Below are 23,504 nucleotides of genomic sequence, written 5' to 3' on the forward strand. Positions count from 1 at the left end.
TTTGCTATTGTGAGTGAGCTACTGACCTTAATTACAGTTTTACTAAAATTCTCCTGAAGCTTAGTTTTGCAAAGCGTAAAATCTGTAAGGGAGGCTATGACTTCACAAATATATATATTTTCAGTAGGTAGATCAAAACTTTGAGATTTCATCTAGTAACCTACCTGCAGCTGAGCTTCTCTGATCAAAATAAAAACAGAACATATACCGAAGAGGTTTGAGTGCTTGTTTGCTACATCAAAAAACAAAAATAAAAAAAATCGAGGCTTGGATGTATGTTTTGAAAAGCCAAATATAAAAAGATGCGTCCTGACACTGAAACAAACTAGTTTTGTCTAAGAAATCAATACACAAACTGCCTCTTTCCTCAAAAATGGTCACACCCATAAGAAACACAGGTGATGTCTACATGCTTCACACAATTAGATTACTCTGCTTTTATTACTCATAAGCATGGTCCTGGGTAGAAAATTACCTTTCTTTTTTTATTCCTTATTTGCGTGGATTTCATAGATTCTCTCCTCATCCTTTCTCTGTTTTCTACAGGCAAGTGGATAAGGAGATGCATACAATGCTGCTGTCAGTTTCCACAAGATACTGATGAAGGGTGTGCAGGCATAGCTGTCAAAAACAATAACAAAGTATTTTGGAAGTGTGTACCGACCACTCAAGGATCAGCTGTGAATGAAATAAAAGCATTTTTCTCAAATTCATTAGGTATTCAACTGTCTTAATATTTCACTACAGACAGGTTTATTATTATTTTTCAGAATAGGGTTTAATATTTTCTGGATGCTGAAAACAATTCCTGGCTATGTTGTTATTCAGGATATAATTCACAAATAAATCAGACAAATTTCCTCAAAAGGTTTTCCACTTTCCATCCTTCACAGGAAGGATAAATTTGTCTATTTATCTTTTGGAATTTAGCAGGTATGATTCTCCCACAGGTCAATTTTTTTTTTTCTTTTCACCACGATTCTTTGCAACAGCTTCCTAGCTTTGTAGTTTACTAGTAAAGTTTACAAACAACTCTGAAAGCATAAAAGATGTTAGGGTTTGTGTCTTTTCTATGAGAGAATTGAACTGATGGAAAATTTCAGAAGCCTTCTAATAATCTCTAAAGCAGACATAATTTGCTTTATTTCCATGTATACATTTTGGAGGTTTTTTATTGAGGCTAAGAGCGAATGGAAAAGGCAGGCAGACTAATTAACTTTTTATATAATTCACATCTATGCTTGTAATTATCTAGGAGTTACTGATCTAAAAAGCTGCCTGGTGTTGATTTTTACCCTTCATGTTTATTCCATCGCGATCATTCCGCTCTTAACTGTAAATTGCCACCCTGAACTGTTTTCCAGATATAAAGAAAACAAACACCTACTGCACACGAAACACCTTTCCTTTGATTTCAGTGGCGTGTTTTGTTCTGCTAAATAGCTATTCTTGAGGTTTGTCTGTTGATCAATGGAAAATGAAAGGCAACTTGCACAGTGGAGCTGTGCTGTGAAAAAAAAAACAGCCGGGGGAATGATGGATGAATCCCCTGCCTTTCCAAAGACACTTCCTATCCTGTCACTGGGGGTATCATGGCAGAAGGCCATGGGGAATAGAGGAGAGAGGGCAGACTTGAATTCCTTTTCTTCTTGTTAGAAATATGGCGTGTCCCTAAGTAGCGTCTCCCGTAACTTGTAAAATATATTGGTGCAATGTTCCGGTGTTTCCAAAAGCACATTTTGACAGGGATTACGTGCAGGGACTGCATCATTCAAAGGCTATGGATCTATACCCTACTGAGAGACTTACTCTCCATCACGGATTTACCCAAGACGTGTAGAAGTGTCTCCCTTAACTCCCTTCCCCAAACTCTGCCTTTCCTTGCAGCGTTTTGAGCCGCTAACTTGCAGTCTTCTTCCTCAACTAGCACACGCTCCTTCCGACTGTTTTCCTCCTGCGTCCTCACCACTTTTTTTGCGGAACGAGAGCAGAGCGTGAGTAAAGCAAGCGGCGGGGGCTGACCCTCTCCTCAGGAGCCGGGCCCCCTGCCCGGGGGTCGGCGGGGCGCTGCCCGTCCCTGGGCGCTCCCCCTCAGCCCCGGGCGGTGGCGGCGGCTCCCCGCTGCCCTCGGAGGCCCTGCAGTGACGCTTTCCAGCTGGGGCCGGCGTCACGGAGGCTGCTGGGCGACCTCAGCGCCTCGCCATTCGCCACAGCAGCCCGTGGGCACAGCGGGCTGCGGCCACCTCCCCTCGGAGCCAGCCGCACCGACGGCTCCCACCAGGGGCTGCTCGGCGCGCACCGCTACCGGCGCCCCCTGCCGAGCGCCTCCTCCTCCTCCTCGCCTTCCTCCTCCTTCTCCTCCTCCTCATCCTCCCGGCCAGAGGCAGGGGGAGCCCGGGAGCAGCCGGCCCGGCAGGCAGGCGGGGTCCCCCGGCCGTCCGCCCGCGCTGACGTCAGGAAACTTTTCTCGGCGGCTCCGAGGCCGGAGCGGAGCGGGGAGGCGGCCGCCATCACCCGCAGGTAGGGTCCCGGGGGGCGGTGGGGGGGCGCGGTGCGGCCAGGGGCAGCGCCCGGGGGTCTCCCGTTGAGCGCCGCTCCCAGCCCGGCCGAGCAGGCGGCGCCCTGGGGGCGGTGAGGAGCCGGGGGTCGCGGTGCCCCGGGGGTCTGCAGGGGGGAGTCGGGGGTCGCGGTGCCCCGGGAAACTTCCCGCAGGTCGCCGAGCTTCGCTCCTCAACTCCCACCCCGAGGGAGCTGCCCGGGGGGTGCTGAGTCCCAGCCCCAGCGGGTCTGGAAGTTTGGGGGTGCTGCTGGCTTGCAAGTTACCGGGGGTGTCTGCACGGAGAAGGGACCAAAAGCATGCCCAGAGCTCCCCGGCTGGGAGGCGAGGCACGTACGGAGGTGATTTGGAAGGTTTTGGGTTGCGTGGAGAGGCAAAATATTTGAACAAAGCATGTTTGGTCTACTCAGTGTAAATATAAACAGGCACCCTTTTTTGTTTCTTATGTGCGTAGCTGTGCCCCAGCGACTTAGAAATACTTGTGTCTTTTCAATAGTTTTCTTCTCCTGCGTATTAGACCAAATCCCAACTTCGGCAGTGCCGCTCTGCTGTTGTGCCGAGGCACCACTCCTCAGAGCTTCAACCCTCTGCCTCTGCTGATAGTCATCAAAATAAGGCAATTCCTACAAGAGGGGGAAGAAACCTTCCTGAAGGTCAAGCTTCTGTTTGGTGGAGCACGAATGGAAAAGTTTGCCTTTAATTATTGAACGGCTTAGTCAATTGTTATGTCAGGGACAGCCCCTGATGTTTGGAGGTTTTCCACGTGCACTCAGGGAAAGGAACAACAAAATAGCGGGGAAAATGGGGAGAGTAAATATGTGGTTATTAGCTGGATGGTTTGGGGTACGTGTTTTATTTTTAGATGCACAGCTGTGTAAGTGGTTATAGGCCCCCTTAAATATTTATCTCTATGTGAAGAGGTAGAATAAAGCTGGTGATTCACAGATTAAAAGCCCAGGAATTATGGCACAGTACTGAAGGATGCAAGGGAACAGTCAGGTCTGTTCCTTTAACGGAGCTCCTGAGACAGGGACATTAGTGAAAAGAGTCTGGAAATCAGCAGGAGCAAGGGTTGCGTTAGCAGTAAGGATGTCAGTCTTAGGCATGACCTGGGTAGCGTTGGGCGTGTCTTGGGAGTGATGGGTACAGGACCGAAAATGATTCTGATGCCAAAAAAAAAAAGAGAGAGAGAGAGAGAAAAATTCTTGACTGCAACAGTGAACCACTACTGCAGGATCCCGTGTAATGCATTTTAAATCTTAGGGGGAAATGCCAAACTGGTACTGGGTGAGCAAAGCTGAGGAAGGTGTAGTTGGAGTAGCGGATAAGACTGGCTGTTAGGTAAACTAATGGTTGGCACCGCCCTGTTGGGCTTTGGTAGCAACCTGTAATCTTTTTGAGGCTTGAATGTCTTTTCAGAATTCAAAGACTGCATCTACTGCTCTGCAAAACACTCACCTGGTGGGACCCTTCAGAATGTCCTTTAGGGCCTCATTAAAGTAACACACTCATCCTTTGCCTTTAGACAATGTTACATCTCAGTTCCACAACAGCAGCGCGAGTGGGTGTTTACCCAACATTTGTAAATATTGCTGGATGTTCTGCAACTCCAAATCAAAAGATTTACTCAAAGAACTGGAGAGGTCAAATACAATAAATGGCGTTTATGTTATGGTTATCGAATTAGTCTTTCTCGTGAGATAGTCCCTCAAGAGCATATTGCTTGAACTTGTCATAAGAAAGTAATTAAAGTTACTGCGTGAAATAATTAAAGGGCAACTTTAACTTCAACAGGGGACTACTGTGTCTTGAAAAAGAACAAAAAAGGAACTCCCTTATCCTTGAGTTGCTGATGTATTTGACATGAATTGCACAGGATGCTAATTCCCTCGGTTTTGGAGGGTCTGTAGCATGCCAAGAGCCCACCAAGTGCAGCAGGTTTCCTTCGGTCCAACCTTTCCAATCGGTCATCATTGGGGGTGAAATGAGTAGCTGAGTCTTTATGGCAAGTTAATCAGCTCGTGAGACAAAAAGTCCTGCATTAGTAGAGCTGTTGCATAAGAATACGCTAATTGAGCACAAATAAACGTTTTCCCCCATCCCCTTTTTAGCATTACTGCAATCTGATTTTGGAAGCAGTAAGAGCCTTTAGAGGACCAGCTTGTGTCCCTGGTAAGCGTGAACGACACTGCCACTGTTACAACACGGAGTGCCTCTGCATAGCTACCCAAGTGTTCTCTTCAGGTCTCTTGCCCTCAATATACAACTTCTCATTTAGAGAGATTCGTTCAAGTCCTTGTTCCCAATGGAACTCAGCCCCACCTTAGTACCTCCTGAATCCCTGATTTTACCATGCAGTTAGTCTCAGTAGCTCTGTGTCAGTGCTTTGCTGAAGATGCTCCATGACTTAAATGCCACATCAAATTTCCTTGTCTTAGATATTCAACCGTAGACCCTGCCTGTGCCACTTGATTTGCATTGCTGAGGGCCCACGTAGGTTTTTACCTTTCCACGGGCACTGAAAGAACTCTGGCAGTGGCCAGACACAGATCCTCAGCCTTAAAAACACTTTCTACCTAGGCTACAGCTCCACCCAATCTAATATGCACAAGGTCATCTGAAATGCTGCATCTTGCCAGGTAGTTTCAAAACTTGTTTGTTATGCTGAACTGAACATCAAGAGAAGGAGGTGATGTTACTAGGTAGATGTTATCCAGATTTCAATAGAGAGTTTATCCAGCTGGAAACTCATCTTGAATTCCCAGGGAAGAGTTTACACTTTAATTCCACCTCCCCTCTGCTGGTTTAAGCAGATGTTCTAATCACCAAGCAATGAGGGTACTCTGATAACCATCATTTCCTCAGGTTGAAATGGCTTGCTGTTTTTTTGGGGATATAATTATGTATTAGGCAAAGAAAGACTGTACAACTTTGTAGCTTAATGATACAGATGCTCCTGTAGAAGAGACATGACATGAGTTTGTAACAACCGTATACATAGTGAGCTTTCACCAGAGCAAGAAGCAGAGCTCAGGCTTCCCACCACCTGAAGTTGTATACAGACTACTTGATAATGTGGCAAAGAAGTACCAGAAAAGCCCCAAGAGTAAGATACGGCATTTCATGAACTTCTGTAAAGCAAAGATTACTTCTATTTTTAGAAATGTGTGACTTTTAAGGAAATAGTTTGACATTCAGAAGTGTCCGATGGCTGTTTCTAGCATGCTGTATTGCTTTAGTGGGGCAGGGTGAGCAGGTATTCCTGTGTCTGGCAAGAGCTGTGGATAGAGGAGAGTCATCTCTAAGGGTTGCCATCTTCTTGGAATCCCTAGAATAACATGAAAACTTTAGCATTCAAATTCCTGCATGTTATTTTTAGATAAAATGATTTTTTTTTTTTTTTTTTGAGGACTGCTGGATTCTCTGGAACTCTTCAAGATCTTTCATCTGTGTGTGTGTGTGTTTTTTTTTTTCTTCTCTCTTTCTCTGCTCTCCTGGTTCCCTGCAGTTTTAATGGGGCAATCCTGGAGGACGACAAAATGCAGTAGCAACATGCAAAGCAGACCCCAGAGTGCTAGCCGCTGTGCTGTTTCACAGTGCATTCTCTTTTTCAGTTTTGTCCTTTTAAATGCAGATCCTAGATCTCCACTTCTTCCCAGCCAGGATGTATTCTCAGGAACTTAAATCTTGTGCTTACACTTCCCAGGTGCTCAGGGACACTCAAAACCCTTGCAGGAGCCCAAGCAGAAAGCAGGGCTGGGTGAGGCAGAGGCTGCCCTGGCTGGCAGCAAGAGGCTGCCCCTCTCACCCCTACCCTGTGGTGCACAGCATCCTCTCAGCTGCTCCTTGGCTGCCCTCTGGAACTCAGGATTTTCCTACACCTACAGGCACACGGAACACAATCTGTGGATTTTCTCTTTTGCCAGATTGAAGAGATTGTTTCAAAAGACCTTCTTTAAAAGAACTACATTAAAAAAAAATGTACAATGCTTTTTTTCTTCATCTGTTGTGAAATCTTCTGGAAAGCAGAGCAGAAGTGAGGTAATGAGCCTAGATAAGTGACTGTGTTCCCAATAAAAAATGATTTTTCCTGCAATCACATCTCAAAATGTAGTTTGGAACAGCAGTCATCTTTGCATGCCAATTACATTAGGAGTTGTTTAAAGAAAGTTTGGTGTGTCCTCAAACCTATTTTCTTAATGTTTGTCCGGAGCATCTTTCCAAATGCCTTGCTGTGCAGATATGTGCTGTCTCTAATGCCTCCTTCCTACATGCTGTGTTGGCAGCCGTGTGCATTCAAAGATCATGAGTCAGGTCCCATAACAAAATTATGAAATCGGCTTAAAAACAGTGCAGGCTTTCACTTTGTCCTTTTCAAATGTTTAGCGTTTTCTTCTTTCTTTAAATTTTTTTTCTTCTTTTTTTTTTTTTTTCAGTTCCTTAGGTCTGAAACTTGATTATGTTAAATGGTGGTGTGGTTCTTTTTCTTTTTTTCTTTTTTTTCCTTTTTTTCTTTTTTATTTTTAGCAGAAGCTCAATTTCAGGTCTGAAGTCTTCTAGAAAAACATGTGCAAGCTTTGCAAGACTAAAATCATGAATGATGGCACCACCATGTCTGAGCTTCTGCTGATACAAGCTGCAGTTTTAAATGGGAAAGGACGTCAAAATATTTCATTGTCACTCTTGCTTATAATAAGATGCTACACAGGTCTCTGCTGATGGTTCTGGCTGCTTGTTTGTGTACTAAAATCAAAGCAGGTTGAATCCCAGGCCTGAAGATAGCAGCTGTTAGTGTGTCTTTTTCTTCTGCTTCCCACCTCATCGAGTGACAGCATGGGCATAGTCTTCACTTCCAAAGCAATGGGCACTTGGTGTCCAGCTAGGTGGTGGTTTCATCTCGCAGGGTGTGGCACGGTGTGTGTCTGATGGTGTACGCAGCTCATACCTATTTTAGAGGAACTGCAGTTAAAATAACATGGAAAAATATCCCCTTAAAGTAATGCGTAATAGTGAGAGATGAATTGCTTATTGTTTACATATAACATGGTGCTGAATCTTTGCTCAGAACAGAAAATGGTAGCAGGGGGCCATGTAGCCAGCAGAAATTAGTTTGAGAGCCTAACCCCCACCATCGTGCCCCTTAAGCTGTTTCACATGTGTGAGCTTTCCAGGAGCGTGTACAGGGGATTTATAAGCACAAAGGTCTTTAACATCTGAGTTTAGTATGATCTTGTTCTTGATTTAGGCAGCCTAAAAATTGCGGTACTAATTTTGTAAGCTGTATGTTGTGTTAATATTCAATTTCTTCTGTTGTGCAAATAGGCTTAGGATTGAAGAAACACTTTTCCAACAAATTCTGCAACTGGAGCTGATACTAATTCTCTTATCTTTCTGTGCCATACAGTAATTGCACTTAATTGTGTGCTTCTGCTATGTTGTGTGGTGTGAAATGCAGTATGTCAACACTGCTAAACTGCAACAGCAGTGTGTATAATGCTGATGGTATTGAAGAAGAGAATTTGCAGATCTCCCACCTAACTGGATGAAACAGCTCTGGTGCAGCTGCCAAGGCAGCCCTTTGTGTGTATTCTGGTAGTGAAAGCTTTTTTTTTTTTTTTTTTTTCTCTGTATTGTTGTTGTTGTATCAAGTCTTCATGATTTTTTGTGTCCTGTGTCGGACTGTTAAGCTGAAAGGCATGGAAAGGCAAGTCCATAGCTAGGAAGGCGGAGTGTCAAGAAAATAACATTCTCTTACAGTCCCTCAGAAATGCTGGAATTGTCATGAAATGGCTCAATAGCCTTACAATTTAGCTCTCCTAACTTGAGTCTCCTTTATCTTTTTTAAGGCATTTTAGTGTTTTGCAGACTCGGAGAACTTACCTAAAGAGGTTGCAACTTGTAAAAAGGATTCTACAACCTTCCCTCAGCAGGTGGCGATGGGAGGCTCTGGGCATCTTCCTACATCCCAGCTTCCCTTCCCTCCCAGTCGACCACTTTCTATGCTGAAAAGTAGCCAAAACTCCCATAAAGAACGGGGAACTAAAGCTGTTTGTTTTCTGTAAGCTGCTTGGATCCTTCCAGAGGTAGGAGGAAAATACCAGCTGGAAATCATGAGGGAAGAAGAATGGTGTGATTTTGTGTTAAGGTTGAAAATATACTTTGCCTGTGGTTAGTTCACTGTTACAGTTTACACTTGAATGAGTACATAAAGAAGGCAAATTAGAAGAAATACAGAGGAAAGCAAGCGGAACTGTAACATTTGACAAATTGTCTGCTTGTCTTACCCCTGCAAAAAGGGGGGGGGGAACCTTCTATTTAAGTTTTACCTGGGTATATGAGGCTTCGGAAATGCATGGGCTGATGGGCCTCTCGTCCCCCTCCACATGGAAAATGACATTGTGTCCTCAGAACCCCCTTTTTGTTTAGTTTCAATGGGACTCTGCATGCTTTTGTATTGGTTTTGACTGGAGCAGCCTGAGCCAACACACGGCTACAGACAGCAAATCTGCAGGCGTGGACAATTCAGCTCAGCCGCATCATATGAGCTGTAGTGATCATCTGTCAGGAGATCACGGCACAGCTGACAGCACTCTTGATTGTTTCTCTCCAAAAGTGCTGGTATTTGCTTTGCTTTTACACTGACTGGCAAAGCAGGAGCAATGTGACTGCGGAGGGGACAGCGCTGCCACGAGGCAGTAGGTATCGGTGGCAGCAGGCAGAAAGTTCAGGGATGACTACAGGGTGTCGTGGTAAGAAGAAAGCAAATTATTGCATATTACTTAGTGATAATACAGTGCTGAAGTACCATATTTCATGTATCTAGGTGTTTAAAATAGGTAAGTACAAAATATGGCAATTTACGTTACTTACACTGTTTTATATGAATATTTTATTTACAACTTTAACCTCTTTTGAGATGCCACTCATACTGGGGGAATCTGGGATGCCTCAGGCAAGTGTAGTATCAGCAGGAACAGCCAGCATCTGATCTCTGCATCCAGTACGCTGAGGTGCCAAGCCGTGCTCTCACTTCATTCTTGGTAAAAACGTGGCAGTGATTCCTCTGTGATCTCTCTTGATATCCCACTTAGAAAACATCTACATAATGGGAGGCAGAATCTTAAATTATAAAAAGTAAGATAAAATCCAAGTTAATTCTTCGGGTAGTTCCCGCATCATCAGAAAAACATCGTGATCTAGGTACTGTAATGGCTAATTCCTACAATGTTAAAAGAGCTTTTATAGGGATGTGACTGGCATGCTCAGTTTCTAAGCAATTGGAGAGCAAGGACATACTTCACGGTGCAAGACCCAGGTTTCAATGTGTTATGCTTAATTCCGCTCCTCTTCGCTAACGTAACTATGGATGTCAGAGCACAGTGTGCTTTATCTGTGGTGCTTACCATCAATACCTCTTCTGCTTTCCCTTTTCCTACAGACCTGTTGCCAATGTGTGTTACAAAATTGCTGACATTTTACCTAATGCGTTTTGTTTTCGAGTGGGTTTGAAGAATTTCCCTGTTTATCTTCGTCTTGGGTGGGATGTTTCTGTGTAGAAGTGGCAAGCCGGGTCTTAACTCCCAGGCTGTCTAACACAGGTGGTAGTGACCAGATGAACACCGGCTTCATTGCAGCAATCTGTACTGCTTCATCCATCAGTTTGTGTAGGGATCAGGGAAAATGGTGCTTTCATCTTCTGAGGCTTCGGTTCTGCTTTGCTCATCACAATAGAATTTGTCATGTTAGTAAGAGTTCTTCCATTGGCTTTAAATGGAGGCAGGCAAGGAGGTAATTTGCTACTGCATTCTTCTTCTCAGGTTTGAAGAAAATACAGAACCAGGTCATATTCGGATAATTTAAGGATATTGCACTTTATTATGTAGTGGTTTTCTTCCTATTCTTGGGAAATACCCTTACTGTTTATTATTTTGTGGTTTATGAGTAAAGCCTATGAGAGATTTTTCTCTCTTCCCACTCTGGAGCTGTTTCCTCTGCAGCATTGTTAGGCTTGATTGGAATCTAGGAACTTTCTGAGTAGTGAGTCAAGAAAAACAATAAACAAAAGCTGGGCAAGGAAAAGTGGAGGAATGGGAGAGATTTTAAATGTGGTTTAAAACCTTCTAGCTCTAAGATAGAGGTACAGTTACCTCCCTGTCCATGCACACCTTCTGCTTCCTCTTAATTTTTTCACTTTTCTTCTCTTGCCCTTGCTCATAAGTATTTCTCACTCACCTGTGTTGTGCTTTTATGCTTTTAGTTTGGGATTGTCATATTTTTTGGCCTTGTAACTGAACAGTGGTTAAAAGGTTTGAAGAAACTGACCACAGATTAGATATTTAGTGAAAGGTAAAGAAAAGCATACTTAAGATTAGTGGAATGTATTTGAGATGTGTTATGTTACCGGCATACCCATATCTTCTTAAAACCTGAAATAATCTGTTTTCTATTTAATACAAATCACTTTCATTTGCTAAGTCATCTGGAATTTACTTTTGCTGAATGAAATTCTTAGATTGCTTAGCCAAATGGCAGGGGAAAAAATGTCCAACTACTGAAGAATATGCCTGGATATTAAGGAACAAAATAAAATGCTAAAGATCTCAGTTCTGAAAGAAATAAGTGGTTGGCTAGAGATAAATGCTTTGAATTCGTTACGGTGAGTTTTGCCAGATGTCTTAAAGAGTGTTTGTGTACGTTGTATTTACTGTGATGTTTCTCATACTTGCTGCAAGGCATGTGTATTTCTAGGTCATTTGATCCTGTTTATGGTCTAAATACTCCCCCCCCCCAAAAAAAAAGGCAGCGGTATCCAATTGTGTACTACGTTCAGCTGCTTTTTAGAAGATGTGTTCCAAACATTAAGTCCCATCCGGCGTTTGTGTATGGTAAAATGAATAAACTGTATTTCTTCTCAGCTGACAAATTCGCTTTGAATCTTAGGATGTCTTGATAGAGATCTGAAACTTGCATTTTGCTATGTACCTAGGAATGCCTGACATGGTGTGATCATTAAGGAGATATTGCACCTGAAAGACTTTTTTAAAACATGCCTGGAGGAGGCAACTTATCAAGTGTACTCTCAGCCTCAAACAGCATGGAAGGGTGAATGGCAGAGAGATCTATGCTCTGTACTAAAAGATCTCATCACTCACCTGAAAACACGTCAGTTATTCCTTTATAGTCTGCCCTGTTACATGCGTATTAGGAAAACCCATGTTTGTATATGGCAAATACTAGCTAGAGCAGCAGCTGATGCATGGTCATCCAAAACACGGGTTTTCCACAATTATCCCGTTACTAGTTGTGTTGTGTCATGGATGCATTAATTCTGTTCTTGTCTGTGCTTTGATTTCTCAGAGGATGTTTCTTCTCAGGGTATGCAACTCTGCAGGTAGCTTGACAAAGCAGGATGCTGCCGACAGGGTGCTCGAAGCCTTTTCCTATCCATTACCACCTTTTTCTGCCTGGAGCACCTTCCTCTGGGCACTGGCTCAGGTGTGTGCAATATTGCACTGGGAACTGGGTCATGTAGGACCAGCCACTTGAAGGGAGGGACAGGACAATTCACACGTGTTCAGTCTGATGTTGGAGCAATAGCATGAGATGACACAAGATTCCTTTTCAAATTAGCACATGTACAATGTGTGAACCTGCAAGCCTTCATCCAGTGTGTGCAGGATTTTTTTGCTGCTTGCAGTAGAGTTTGTCAGCAACCTGACCAGAACAGGTTCATGCATGTAAACAGTCTCTTTCTATCCTTCACTGTAGTTTTATATTCTGCAAGGCACGTCCGCTTTAACAAGTGAGGATAAACAGTGCTGTATTGTGGAAAACACAGCTGCTTCTTACTATACCCAGTTTATTAAGCTTTGTCATAAATTCAGGTTACTAGAGATGTATATTGGGGAGGTTTGTTTATTTTCCTGCAAAGCTTCATCGGAATAACACAGAAGTTTGTTTTTCTGACTCCTGCCTTTCTTTCAAAATGAAAAATGCATTGACTTCTCAATACAATAGCATACTTATTTTATTCATTAAATAATAACTTGTTTTCTTTGGGTTTGACTTCTTATGATTTATTTTTTTTAAATGTAGACTTCCCTGAGTGGCCCTGCTGACTGCTTAAAGAGCTTAAAAAAGGGAGAGTGATAGCTTTCTTTACTTTTTTTTTTTTTGATATTCTCTGTGATATATATTATGACAATAAATATTGTGGATTCAGTGCTCCTTCCATGGCTAAATAACCCAGAATGCCTTGGTCTAATTTATGGTGTTGTATGTTGCCTTATGTCAATCATCAGGCCGACTGTCTGTTGTGGAGATTGATTTTAATGGCAAAAAATGTCTATTTCTCTGGCAGTCCAAACAGATGAGTAGTCTTAAGTTCATTCTGTGTGTGCTTGTGCCTGTCCTTCTTCATCAGAGCTACTTGGAATTGCCTGAATTTCATTTGCCAAATTTGATTGCCAGATTTCATGTGTTGATAAGAGGTTGAGACAAGCTTGTATTTAAGATAGCTACTTCATGTTATGAAATTAAATTTAGCTGAATACTGATCTCTGCTGAGAATGGAAGCTGATACTCCTCCTGTTCCTGTTTAATAGATCAGTTGAGGGAGAATATCATCATCGTCTAGAATAGATTCACGGGCTGAATCTATTTTTGGGCCAGAACAAACAATGTAATAGTTCTGGCTTGTCCAGGGACTTGCGGTTGTGGCAGCATCCCCGCTCGATAAAACATGCTGTAGCTGAAGATTCAATTTGCACTTGGAAGCTCCACTGTTTTAAGTCCTATCATAGCGTAGAGCAGAGTGTGCCAGTCCTTAACTACTTTTCAAGGGATCTTTTTACGGTTAGTGGTGGTGCTGCTGCTTGGATAGAGAAGGATTCTGGTGCTTTGGGGACTGATTGCTCTTGAAAATGAAGGCAGACCATTTAAATGCTTTATTTTCAGACTAAGCTCTAGTGGAATTAGGCTGCAGTGGAGTCATCACATTTTTTCCTTTTGCCTTTCTACCTGCCAATAATTTTGAAGTGTTGGCCTGCTCCGTTTTTTTTTAATGCGTTTCACAAAACCTGATGAATGGGTAGAAGAGAGAGATTGGTATTAGCATCCCTGTGAAAGATGTGTGGCTGGCTGGAGAATGACGTGGGAGAAACACTGGATACTTACTTTTTGCTTGAAGCCTGCTGATTTTTAGTGACAGAGGTACCTGTAATTTTTACCTACTGAAAACACTTTTCCTTTGCTCTGAAAAAAATTATCCATTAAGCCCTGTCATTGCTGATGAAACCTAGTAGTACCTTATTTTGGACTGATCTTACAGGTGCACAACATTGTGAAATTTAATATTGTTCTTTATCATGCTCATGCAATTCACTCAGTCTCCTCCATTACCTATTATTTTTTCTGTTTTTATCGTATTTTATCACATTCTCTTGTCCTGAAGTTTAGAGGGCTAAACTTTCATTTTAGCCCTCTTCAGTCTTTTTTCAGCAGACACAATCCTTCACTTACACATGTAGGTAACTGCGCTTCAGCAGAACTGGTATGAGACATTCAGTGTGTGTGTGTGTGTGTATATATATATACACAGAGTATATATAAATCTTTCTGGCCCAAGTCTCCTTATATAAATAATCCTCATTCTAGTTTTGGGGTGTGTATGTGTAAATCAAATAGTTTGCCCATTTTTCTGTGGGAATTTTCTATTTGCCTGAGGAACTTGTATGAACCCCATGTGCTCCCAGAATTTGCAGTTATTTTTTTTCATACAGATTCCTTCAGAAACCCCTTTGGTTTTAGGACTGGGCAGTATGTTCGGTTGTCTTCTGTGTTTCTTATTAAGGAAAAGCTTATGATGCCAGTTGGGCTTGTTATTTTTCAGGTATTGTTTCTATATACTTCTTTGTTCAGCAGTGTCCTTGGATGACCCTTTTCTCTATGTGCAATATCTGAACTTGTCAGTTTTTTTTTCTTTTAATTACTTTTGTGTTTCCAGAGCATGGTATGCTATAGTGCTTTCCATAAATAAAAACTAATGGAGGTGGAAATCCCACGTGTTGTCTCTGCTGTGTCTGTTCTCCCTGTACAAGCAGCTACACAGCAACGCCTGTCCTGAGGCTTTGAAGGTTATTATTACATGAAAGAATTTTGGGATCTTCTGTCTTTTACAGGGGAACTTCCCAGGGCTTTTTCATCAAATGTGCTTGTTGGATCGGTAGCTCTTCTATATATTCCTTCTGTTGCTTGTTGTTTGCTGCTTGTTCATGTTTTTTATCTAGGCTTGGAGGGATTTTTTTTTTCTTTCTTGTTATTCTTTATATTTGAATGATCCATAAAATTAGTTCCATACATTTTTAGTTATCTGTTACATCTGCTGAAGATTATTTGTTTGTTTGTTCCCCTTCATTCCCTTTATACCTCTGTTTGCCCACCACGTTCTTGTTAACCTTGCAAACGCAGGGTTTGGCCACTGATTTTTACAATCCCATTTGCATCCTATTTGCTCTAACTGCTGCAGCTCAATATCACGAGTGTTCATTTCTTCTTGCACTGAAACCGTATGCATATCTCTGCACTCCCAGTTTGTTTACCGGAGTTAGTGAGAACTTAATTGATGCAAGCAAGAATTCAACATTTGGAGGAATATCAGGCACGTTTGGTTGTTGTGCCTGATCTCTGTCTGTGATTCCTCAGGAGTAAACAAGGACTGTGGATTCCTTTCATGTCTGTCTCCTCTTTAGCTGTCCTTACAGAAATGCTACTGCATTGCCATGGCAGGTCAGACTTTGCCTTTTTAACCAGGAATACAATTTTGATCTCTACCATGTTTCATAAATACTCGTTTTCCACGACCACTCTGGGGCTATGCATTCCTAGATTTCTAAGCTGATTTTCAAGATTTGGTGCAGACTTTGGATGATAAAATAAAATGTACCCAGACCTCTTGTATTAAACATGATCTGGTGCTATCATCTAGATCAAAAGAGAAGACAAATCCTGTTCTAAATTGTTTTCCCTTCATCTGCTGCATTGCAATGATGTCATGTAACAGGACATTTTTAACCTCCTGTGGTTTTTAATACTTAATGTGTTGTACAAAGGAGGCTTTTCCTATTATTGTTCCCTTGTCCTCTGTGATGAGAAATGCAAATGTCCTGCACAAAACACCCTGTGTAATTTTAGCTGGAATATAGTGCTGAGCTGGATAATGAGTAGGACTCTTGTGGCATTATCACACTTGTATCTTAAGTTTCAGCAAGGTTTTCTGGATATTTAAAGCAACTGTTAAGGCCAATATGCTGTATGTATTTTTTTTTTCCATGTTTTCAAGTTAAAAGAGAAAACAACTGTTAAAGTAAAAATAAATCCGTGGTGTAGGTTTCAGTCTAAATAGTAATTCTATTTTTTTTTGTTCTTCTAAAGTGAATACAGTTCATTAATCCTTAATGTCCAGGGCTTTAAAATAATAGTATCATGCCATTAGTGCAACAACTGCCAGTTCAGCATCCCGCAGCTTTTCCAGTCCTGAAATGCACATTCCGAGTGCAGTGATAGCTGTGAAAGGAGAATACATGTAATTGTGCTGTGCTCTGGACTGCAAATGTAGAGCGCGATGAAAGACCTCCTTGTGGTCTAAGAAGGGTTTTGAAAGAATCCCTCGCCTGAAGGGAAGGCACCAGTGAGCAGATTAGATGTTTCGCTGTGACAAAGTGGGAATTTGGTGGCAGAGAGATAAAGGTTTCTCCTGTGAGATTGCCTATACCTGCGTCCATTTGGTACATAGGTTAAGCTATTGATAAAACTTGAATTTATATTTATTGCTTATAATTGCTTTTAGAATTATTTTCAATTTTCAACCTGCTGTTGACATGACACTTGATCACATGAAATCACATGAAATTTCAGTCTTTCATCCTGCTGTTGACATGACACTTGATCACCTTGATCCTGGCTACTTTTAAAATATATTTTTTAGTTGTGACAAATAGCCTGTCTCAGTCATATCACTTGCACCAGCCGAAAGGAGCCTGTCTGCAAAGAACACTGAGAACTCTCTCAGAACATTATACGTGTTCGTTTTGGTACAGACAAAAAATGTCTTGTCCTATTTGTGTCAGTAAGAAGCATTCTTTCCCCCAAAAGGAAAAAGTTTGTTTTTGTAAATCCAGATTCAGGATCCTATTCTATATTGTCCAGGAATAACTGAAGTGTCTTTTTATGCTAGCTAGCAAGTACATGATCATGTACAGTCCACGATAAAGAAGAGGCTAACGTACTGCTTAAGTGGTTTGTGATTTGTTTAAGGAGCTGCTTTTGTTAAGGTAAATCTGAATAGTTTGCAGTTTCACAAAGGTGGCTGGCTGTGAGTGGGTGTGCTCCTTCTGAACATTTGGATTTGCAAAGTAGCAAAAACGTTGTTTCGTTTAGTTGTCTTTTTTTTATCGTTTCTTCAATTGGTTGTTCATGGCCATAGACCTAAGATTTATGCTGAAATTATTATCTTCAAGTCTGTGACAGTTTTTAGTAGTGCATGTGGTGCTTTTCTGGGTGTATTTTTTTCAGTTCTATTTGCTGAACCCTGGCTCTCATTGCAACAGTACAACACTGATAGCAGGGGCTTAAAGAGGGAGAAAGAAGAAATACGTATTCCTGCAGTTCTATTTACAATTCTATTTACAATTGTATTTACAATAGAATTTCTGCAATTCTATTAAGAGTCTTATAAATTAAGGAAGCGTGCAATTCTGTACTTGAGAATAAGACCATAATTATTGATCATACGTGTTGATGAGACACGTCAGGTCAGACAGACCTGAGCACATCAGCTTCTGATTTGTGCAAACTAGCTGGAAGGTAGCTCCATTTCAGAAGCAATGGGTTTATACCTCCAGAGTAACGTTTTGTGCTTTAATACTCTGTGAAGAGAATTCAGGAGAGGCAGAGTGTTTGACGTAATGCGGTCACAAACACTGTGAAGTTTCAGAGGTTGCACAGGTCGGCTAGAATTCGGAGTCATGACATCCACCACAAGTGGGATGTTAAGAGGCAGCCTGTGAGATCTCTCCAGTTTCAGTGCTGCACCTAAATATTAGTGCCACTCCATTTCTTCTGTTTAGTTTTCTTAGCTTTTTTTCTTTTTTTCTTTTTTTTTTCTTTTTTTCCTTTTTTTCATTTTTTTTCTTTTTTTTTCCTTATTTTTTTTGTCTGGCTGTCTCTACACTTGCTGTTAGTTCATGAGCATATTCAGAATCCTCTTGCAAATTCTTGACAGGTACAACTGTTAGATTATTGTGTTAGATTTTCAGGCAATTGTGCTATACGTTATTTGGGGTAGCATATGTTGAGAGTGGCCTTCGGGTTCATTTTCATATTTGCCAGTAGGCTGTAATTTTGAAAAGGAATAGTTTGTATGTTAGATTGAGAAAAATGTGGGTTCATGTAAAAACTTCTATCTGTCATGCAGATGCTTGCTTTGGACTCCCTCTGCATAAGTAGTAGCCTGGGGATTTGAGGTGGCTTCTGTGTGAGGCTGTATTCTTACTGATTTATTAAGGGTCTGTGTACATATGGAAGTAAACATACTCGGCTTGAATAATTCAGTCGAATTCAAGTGAATACTTTCAACTTGCTGTGTGTGCCTAATAGAAGGGAAATGCTGGCAGCAGAAGGAATTTGGAGGGAACAGGAGAGCAGAAGCGTGAGAGAGGTCTGGCATGAATATTGGTGTGTCTCAGGCAGTCAGGTTGTGATTTGCAGACAAATACAGCTCTGTTCTTGGTAAGAACAGATAATAACTATAAGAGCTACTACAAAGCACAAATATCCTTCAAATGTGTGAAAACGCTGAAGTATTTGCTTATGTTATTATTTGATTTCCATTACCAATGTAAGCACTGGGGGTGAAAAATTATCAACCTGGAAAAAGATACTAAAAACATGACTTAGATTGCAAACTGTGTATGAAGTCTTCTTGGTTACCTTGAGACATTGGCGTGTTGCACCAGCATTTTTCAATATCTTTAAACAGTTGGTCAATAGTATGGCTATAAAACCATGGGAACTGGAGTACCTAAAAGGTCAACTACTAACCTATGGCAAGGGAAGGAGAATGAGTTGGGAGCAACTGGAGTGGTTTAGCAGGAGTTGCTAAATCCATTGCTGATGGAGCAGTGATGTGTTATCACAGCATTATGCTGTGGCCTCTCAAAAGGAGTTTTCTTTCTTTCTTTCTCACTTTGTTTGCTGCTTTATAATACCACTTTTTGATTGAACTGGTTTTCATGGCTGATTATATACTTGTCATTCTGGAAGCATCTTCAAGTGAATCATAGCTAGTCCACAAAATTGAGGCTAGATAATAATCTTACTTCTGAACTCTCTCTACTAGCAGTGGTGTTAGTATGCACATCATAAATGGAGATGATGGAATTTAACTTTCTAAGTTTCCCAAACACTTTACACTATATAACCCGACTTTTAACTGAAAATTTTTACTAAACTCTTATCTTAAATTTTCCAATATAACTTGAGTTATATTACTAACAGGGAGAAAAAAAATCTAATGTGGTTTGGTCCAAGTTGTAAAGTGTCAGAAAACTTGTATTAGTAACATGTAGTATCATTTTTCTCATACCAGTCTTATATGAGGGATGTGCTTTCTACTACTTTTGTATTTAGGAAATTTGCAGCATTCATTTGTATAAGCTAAGATTTCCTTCAGGTTCATATCTAGAATAATCACAGAATACAATTTGGAAGGGAACACGGGAGGTCTGCCCATCCCTTCCATGCCAAAGTGAGCCTGTAGTCAGAAAACAGAGAGAGGAAAACTTGGGTCAAGATTTTAGGGCAGGGAGTCTGGTGATGAGAGGAAAGGAGCTTGGACTAGGAGCCAGTACTGGGTCAAATTGTAAATCCGAGGGGAACAGAAGACCAAGATCCATTGGGAAGATGTACCTTGATCAGAGGAGGCAGATGTCACACGAAGAGCTAGTAATTAAGGTAAAATTTGGACTTGCATAAAAAGATAGAGATGACGAATTGAGATGTTATTAAAAATGGTCAAGGAGCACTGTGGATGTTTTCTAAGTGAGGAGGGACTGGGAATCAGGGTGATAGTGGGGCAGCAAGGGGGAGGGATTTGTGCAGCCAGTCTGGAGAACAAGCACAAAGATATTGGAAGGGATTTGGACAGAAGGGCTGGTCTCCCATACAATGGGAAGAAAAAACTTTGTGCTTGAGAACTTACTTGCTTCTCCAGAGTCTGGAATTCAACTTCATCAATCAGTTGTTCTGGAGAATGTGATTTTCTCCCTGTTTCTGCCATTCAATCCTGGTCAAGATGCTCTAGAAAGCTCTTCACTTCTGTTAGAAATACTTGACTTGAACTCCTGGCTCTGGCTTCTAGAAGTGTTGACATGGATGTATTTGAAATGAAGGGCAGCTTGCTTTGTACATGAAGTACTCCACATCTTTTAGCTCTTTCATAAATAACACCTGAGGGCTTAGACACATGTTTCTTGGCAGATGGCTTTAGTAGTTTCTGCCAGGTTTTAGTGCACCTGCAGCAAGCAAGCGTAGTCTTTGAGTGCACTCTTGTCAGTGCAGCACCAGTCAGGAGCTGAGTGTAATCCACCTCTCGCTGGAGTAGGCTGCTGGATATTGGATAGCAAGTGTCTTCAATTGGGACCTCCAACTCTTCAATCTGTTAAATGCTGAACAGCCACTGTAAAATGCGGACAACACTTTTTGTGAGGGGTTTTGGGTTTTGAAGTGCAGTGCAGTTTGTGGGCCATCGAAGTGCTCCAGTGAGAGCTGCCATAGAGCTTTCTTTCACGAGCATCAGCTGTTTTCCAACTCTGCTTTTAGGAGTTTGTGGTGAGCAGTACACCGGGCTTTGCAATTAGCTATTGAACAAGTTGCACATTTGGGAAAGAGCACCCATTTTGTGTGATGAATGAGCAGCAGCCCTATAGAAACAGTCTTTCATTACATGAATGCATGCTGTCATGGCGTATGCCTGTAAAGGGATCCCAATTAGGATCACATAGCACTGTTGTGACATTTTACAGTTTCTGAATGATTACTAACATTGTTCAAGCATTGCATGTAGTATTTCACCTGCGAGATGCGACACTAGCATCACATCATTCTGCTTTCACAAAGGACAGAGCCTGAATTCGGACAGGTGGGACACAGCTTTGAAGCCACCATCAGAACCACTGACCATGGTTTTTGCTCAATGGGCTGTGCAGACAGTGAGGCTCGCCCAGCTTGCTGAGGGAAATAGCAGCCCAGGCCTCCGCTCCTAAGTGCTCTGTTGTCCTGCTCTTTTAGGAAGAGTCTACTTGGCCATCTTGTAGCCTTCCTGGTGCTCAATCCCTGCAGAGTTATCTGGTGTTTGATTAACCCCATTGCTTCTGCCAGAGTGAATATTGGGAAATGCTGCATGTGTAAGAACCGCGCCTAGGTTGTAAAAATTAAATACACAGAGAACTGAAATATCAGCATATGGCTCTGTGTTAGCAATCACAGGGATTAGTGGTTAAGCTGGTATATTGTATCTGCTTCACAAATGTTTACGTTGATGTTGATGCCAGCCAGTGTTGTGGAGACACAAAGTGCAGTGTGTGGCAGTGATCTCGAGCAATGGCTCTATAAAACAAACCAGAGATATGTTTGCTAGCATAGCCAGTCCTAACCCATGCTGACAGGAACATTTCTTCCTTCAAAGAAAAAAAATGAAGTGACTGAGGCTGTTGTTGCTCAGTATTTTTACCCTTCCGTGTCTGTTTGCAAACAGCCTGCAGTGCTTATATGTTACCTTGCTGTCAGCTGAGGAAGTAGAAAGTTGGTCTTGTAGGATGCTGCTGTGTCTGATGCTCAAAGATTCTGACAAATGTCAAAAGTTGAGCTATTGCAAACAAATAACTGCGTTGCACTGTCAGCTGTTTGGTCCTTGGAATCCTGCATCCTTTGAAAAGAGAGATCAGCTAGTGCTTTGTTCCTTCATAATTTAACATGAGATCATTGCCAGCTGGGATGTAAATTTTTAACTTTTTACATTCAACATATTCAAGTTTTAAAATTCTTCAAGTTTAAGCAAGCCTGGAAATAAAATGATATTGATGTTTAAATAGAACCTGCCTTACAGATTTTGAAATGTTTTGGAATGTTTTCTCATTGACCGAGTACATGAATAAACAAAATACACAATCTCTTTGTCTGTCCTGAAAATGCAGGCAGTTCTGTGCTGGAAGGCAGCTTGAAAAGTCATGCTGTTATCATGAAACTTCATCCACTGATCATTGTCCATAAAAATCAGTGGAAAAAACTCTATACTTCCAAATGGCCTCTAGATCTAACTTCTCCCAAGTGGGAAGAATGTGATAACTTTGTATTAAGCTTTGATGGGTATTTAAGCACCAGAATACCTAATTTTTGCTCTACTGCTTCTCCCATTGCAGAACCTTTCTCATTGGAAAGTCGCCTCTGAATAGCATGGTGATTGGAGAATGATTTGTTTAAATTAGGGATACAAAATGGAGCTTGTTTCAAAGTCATTGTGAGTTAGAGACATTTTTCTGGAAACTAATGCATTAAGCTTTTGTAATTGTAACCATGAATGTCTACGGTGAATAAAAACAAAACAATAATTGAAGTATTTCTGGTTGTATTCTTCCTGAAATTAAGACATGATTAGTAAGTAATTAATTGCCAGTGTTACGTCTTTGCATGCTTTCCACTGGCTGCATCCCAGAAGTATTGTGTTGTTTTTTTCACAGTGGTGGAAAAAGATGGAGAGCTTCTTGCCATTGTCAAGCTCAAGTGGCAGAGAGCATGGGTTCCTGTGACAAGTCCAGAGGGTGACTTGGGACCTTCTCCTGGGTGTGTAAGCTGGTAGGACAAGCACTGCTGGGCTCTTCTGTGTCTACAGAGTTCTCAGTGAAATGATGTGTGGCCTAAAACTTGAGGTCCAAATGACTAAGCTCATATGAGTTTCAGTAAATATTTAGTTCTTTCCCTTTTGTTTGGATCAATGTATGGAAACAGCAATTTTCCAATATCCTAAACTTAACCTTGGTGATGTTTGTGAGAGCAGGATACATGTACCATGGTAAACAAACCATTTTTTTTTTTCCTTGGAGAACATTGTGTTTCACACGTCTATAGATGCTGCTATCTATATATATTTTCAATATGAACCCCTTCAGAGCACTGAAAACAATCTGGAAAGTTAATTGCCAGCTTTATTTCTCCCCGTCTTCAGAGGAACTGCTTTTGTTTATTAAAACCCATTTTTCCATCTGCAGTATTTGGGGAAATAGATTGTTGATGAGCTTGCTAAGATGACTCAACATGTTGTTCAGATGGTAGACATATGCACAGCCCCTAAACTAGACATTTTTCTTCGTGGATATTCTTTATCTCACTTTCACATACTGTTTATTTTATCTGTTGCTTCACTTTTATTTCATTCCTTCCTGACTGGCTAAAGAAGACATTTCAGTGATTTGTAGTAACAGCTCATAAGAGCCTGTTCACTTCTTTGAAGAGTTGTAGTGGATTGTGTCCAAGCGAGTGCATACCTCTCCCATATTTTTACATGCATTCCACCCTAGGAAATTAATTAACTTGTTCTTGGCACCAGTGCAGTTTTCATTTGCAGGTTTAAAAACAAAGGATTAACTGTGTTACAAATCACCTCCTGGTTTGTGTTTGACCAAGTATTAGGTTAGATAAATCTGATATTCAAGAGTCAGTAAAATATGCAAGCATGAATTTAAGGAATTGAAGTGATCTTATTGGATCAACTCTTCATAGCTCGTGATTGTGGCTTCTGGGTTTTCTGACAGATACCTTTCAGGTGAGATGCAAGGTAGGTAGGGGAGAGACCAAGTTCAGTAATAACTCGTTTTCTGAGTATTCTAGTGTATAC

The 23,504-nt window shown here is 41.4% G+C and overlaps 1 protein-coding gene across 4 annotated transcripts in view; it reads left to right on the forward strand.

The window, feature by feature from the left end:
• The first annotated feature begins 2,004 nt into the window (after positions 1 to 2,004).
• GULP1 (GULP PTB domain containing engulfment adaptor 1) overlaps positions 2,005 to 23,504 on the forward strand; it is a 148,951-nt gene continuing 127,451 nt past the window's right edge. Inside the window, exons 1-2 of one of the 4 annotated variants that reach the window (XM_072041297.1) lie at positions 2,011 to 2,520; positions 22,351 to 22,453. The gene's annotated coding sequence lies outside the window, so the exon portion shown is untranslated. Of the gene's footprint in view, positions 2,521 to 22,350; positions 22,454 to 23,504 lie in introns of all 4 variants that reach the window. The other 3 variants (XM_038181946.2, XM_038181942.2, XM_038181948.2) reach the window with 3 other exon arrangements.

Source organism: Anas platyrhynchos, chromosome 7 (assembly GCF_047663525.1).
Source record: "Anas platyrhynchos isolate ZD024472 breed Pekin duck chromosome 7, IASCAAS_PekinDuck_T2T, whole genome shotgun sequence".
Taxonomy (NCBI): Eukaryota; Metazoa; Chordata; class Aves; order Anseriformes; family Anatidae; genus Anas; species Anas platyrhynchos.